Source organism: Triticum dicoccoides, chromosome 4B (assembly GCF_002162155.2).
Source record: "Triticum dicoccoides isolate Atlit2015 ecotype Zavitan chromosome 4B, WEW_v2.0, whole genome shotgun sequence".
In the NCBI taxonomy this organism is placed as follows: Eukaryota; Viridiplantae; Streptophyta; class Magnoliopsida; order Poales; family Poaceae; genus Triticum; species Triticum dicoccoides.
The window spans coordinates 640018273-640021746 of record NC_041387.1 but is presented as its reverse complement, the minus strand read 5'-3'; the positions used below and the strand labels follow the sequence as shown (position 1 = coordinate 640021746).

Below are 3474 nucleotides of genomic sequence, written 5' to 3'. Positions count from 1 at the left end.
CACACACACGCACACACACACACACAAACTAGCAGAAGGATAACACGACTCTGGCAACTTGCTCTACAAACTTCGGTAACACGTTGAAATTACAAGTTTCGAGTACTCTCATCTTGGAGGGAATCTCATATTTACAAGTTTTCAGTCATATATGTGAAACCTAGACTAAAAGAAAGGTATATGAACCTATGCTAAAAAATGAAACACCACACCCTTCCCACATACGGCGACATGCACGATCTTGATTCTTTAAGAAAAAATATTTATGTGTAAATATCTCTACTAGCATGTTTTGGAACCATCTCAAGCAACTAGCTAGCGAAAAAAGAGTAGACCAAAAAAGTTTTAGACGAGATATGCACATGTCAGGTAACTCATGATAGTCTTTGTGAAAACAGTAAAAGAGAAGTCTGGATAGAAAAAGAGAAGTAAATCTACATAACAAGCAGAGAAGGACCAGCAAACTATTTGATGGTCATAGCAGGACATGTCAACAATTCAGGCCTTTCAGTCTGTTTGCTTTGTTTGAACAAATTAGACAACAAATAAGATAACTAGACAAGTTTCATTTCTCCATCCAGCAACTCAGCCCTGGACTGATTATGCAACTTGATAGTATGGTACCACACTTTAGTGGACGAAGAACATGACCACATGCATCATGCATGCATACTGTTTTAGCACCTCCCCTCCATGTCAAATTCTAGCACCTCAGCTGGTTCTGGAGGCTGATGTGCCCCATATTTCAGCCAGAATGGCCAATGAATCTGCGTTCATTTTTGTTTTTCATTATTCCAAAAAACATTTCAGTATGTAGTACAAAAGTTGAAAGTAAAAAATTGTTGCTGCCGCTGCTTCCAAAAACATTTCAGTATGTAGTACCAAATTTGCAAGTAATACAATTGCTGCAGTCAATCTGGCGAAACATGGATTCAGTAAAAATGATACTAAGACAACAAAAATCAGAAGCATCGGCGGATAAAAAGTCAGACACCTACATGACTAGCGTCAGGCAAGTTGTGTGAAGGGGAAAAGTCAGGAAACTGGTAACGCATATCAGGCAACTCGTAGCCTCTCTCATAGTAGCTTTCAACACCAACCCTCTAGAAAAACTCACCTGGTTCAGATAATGCCTATTGCGAGTAGAATCTTATCGCCAAAGAAATCAAAGACATCAACTCGCCATTCATATTTCGACACCTGCAGATCCACACATGTATCCACCCCCATTCCCTTCCTCTAAAAATGTCACCTACGACAAAATGGAAATGCTTGTCCCTTGCAACCAAAATTCACCCGCCGGCTGCCCCCTTCCCCCCGTGATATCGACACTACTCTATCACAGACCTCCCCCGGGGCATCATTAGAGAAGCGCATGAAAAAAACGATTTAGACGACGCTCACCACTGATTTCTATTGTAGAACCCCCTTCCCGCTTGCCGGAATAAGCACACCGTCGACAACGACCGTCACCCTCCTCCGCCCCTGCTTCGAAGGAGATAGAGGAGGAACAGAGGCTCTGCAGCCGAATCAGATTGCTCTATACAACACTCCAGTCCCCTTGGATCCCCTCTCCCAATGAACCTGACCAAAAGCCAAATCCATGTTAGGGAGAAATCAGCGCTCAAATTGAATGAATCTTGCAACTACTGCACCAAAACTGACACTTGAATCACTTGTTTCAGATTACATAGGTGCCCATGGTATGCAAGTCTTTTGCACGAGCCATAACCATGAAGATACGATATTGCTAGCAGTATGCAGGGGAAAACTTACCCCAGTTCCATTGGTGTACGAGAAGCGGAGCTGTTCCGGCGATGTCGGCGGCCGTGGTTCCCCTCCATCGACGGGCTCCTACCACCCCAACAAACCGGCCCTGCTAGCCATGTAGGCGATCCATGGCCTGGGGGCGGGAGGCCGCCATGTACGAGAAGAGAACCCACGGGATCTGATGCTGGCGGTGCGGATCCTGCACGGGGTGGCCCAAATCCGGCGCAAGGTGACACTGCCGTTCATCCGGAGCATGACGGGATTGCTGGGGTAGCGCCAGGGGAGGAGCACAGGTAGTTGCGCGACGCTGCTCGGGTCTGGGCGGCGCGGCGGCGGTTGATAATGGAGGGGGTCGGGACAGGTCGGCAGAGGTAGGATGAAGGGGCTAGCAGGGTGTGGTGGCTGGGGTCCCCGGCGATGCGTCGGCAGGGATTGAGGCAGAGGAAGAAGGAGGGGACGGAGAGTGAGGGGACGGGGAGTGGGTGGTGGACCAGAGGGAGTGGGTCAAGGCCTCATGGGTGTTTCCTCCTGACCGGTCCGATTTAATCGGACGACGCGGAAGGGTGTGTGCTCAGGACGTCTAAACAGCAAAGCTTTGCTTTGAAGAATTTAGGATTTTTTTTTGTGTCAGGGAAGGAAAAAGTAAGATCGGCTGAGCCAGCGGATAATAAGAAGCTGGGGCGACGAGGCGCAAAGGCTAGCAGGTACAACAGAAATTGTTTGCGAGTTCAGGGAAAAGGTGGAGGCAAGAGGCTTCAAGTGATTTTCTAAAGGGCAGACAGGAAGGTTGTGCGGGTCATATTTCTTGGTAGATCGCGGACTGCGGCGTGGCTTCAGATGAGAAATACGGGATCAGTGATCTTTTTCATGAGGAAGTCGCAGAGGAAAACAAGGGCGGTCAGACCGGCGGCAACATGTCGGTTAGATCGCGGCTCGGCATGGCGCTGGGGTTCACCAAGTTTGATGTGGAGAAATTCGATGGCACGGATAACTTCGGTCTATGGCAGACAAGAGTCAAGAATATTCTGGCGCAGCAAGGAATCTTGAAGGGTTTGCAGGAGACAAAGCCGGCCAAGGTTGACAACGATGCGTGGGAGGATATGCAAGTGCAGCGGCCGCTACCATACGGCTTTGTCTTGCGGATCAGGTCATGTATCATGTCATGGACGAAGATACTCCTAAGGGAATTTGGGATAAGTTGGCAAATCGTTATATGTCCAAGTCAGCGACCAATAAGCTGTATTTGAAGCAAAAGTTCTATGGGCTGAAGATGCAGGAGGGGTCGGATCTTGTGGAGCATGTGAATGCCTTTAATCAGTTGGTCGTGGATCTAGCGCGTCTGGATGTGAAGATCGATGATGGGGATAAGGCGCTACTTCTTCTTGTTTTGTTGCCACCGTCCTATGAGCATTTGGTCATTACATTGACACATGGAAAGACAACCATCAATAATGAGGAAGTCACTGCAGTGTTTCTTGGACATGAGTTGATGAAGCAAAAGAATGTTGTAGAAAGGGAGAGTACTCAAGGTTTGGGGTTGGCAGTTAAAGGTTATCAGCTCAGAAGGGACAAGAGGCGGAGAAGAAAAAGAAGAAAAAGGTGCAGTGCCACAGGTGCAAGGATTGGGGACATATAAAGAGGGAACGCCCAGAACTGAAGGGTGGGGCAAGTGCTAATGCGGCTACTCATGGTGATGGCTCGGAC

The 3474-nt window shown here is 48.0% G+C and overlaps 1 long non-coding RNA gene across 1 annotated transcript; it reads right to left on the bottom strand.

Moving 5' to 3' along the window:
• Positions 1-392: 392 nt before the first annotated feature.
• LOC119291961 lies at positions 393-2294 on the bottom strand. The gene is made up of 3 exons (XR_005142783.1): positions 1777-2294; positions 1405-1584; positions 393-767 (listed from the first exon to the last, which is right to left on the bottom strand). It is a non-coding gene; the product is annotated as an uncharacterized LOC119291961 (long non-coding RNA).
• Between the last annotated feature and the right edge of the window lie 1180 nt (positions 2295-3474).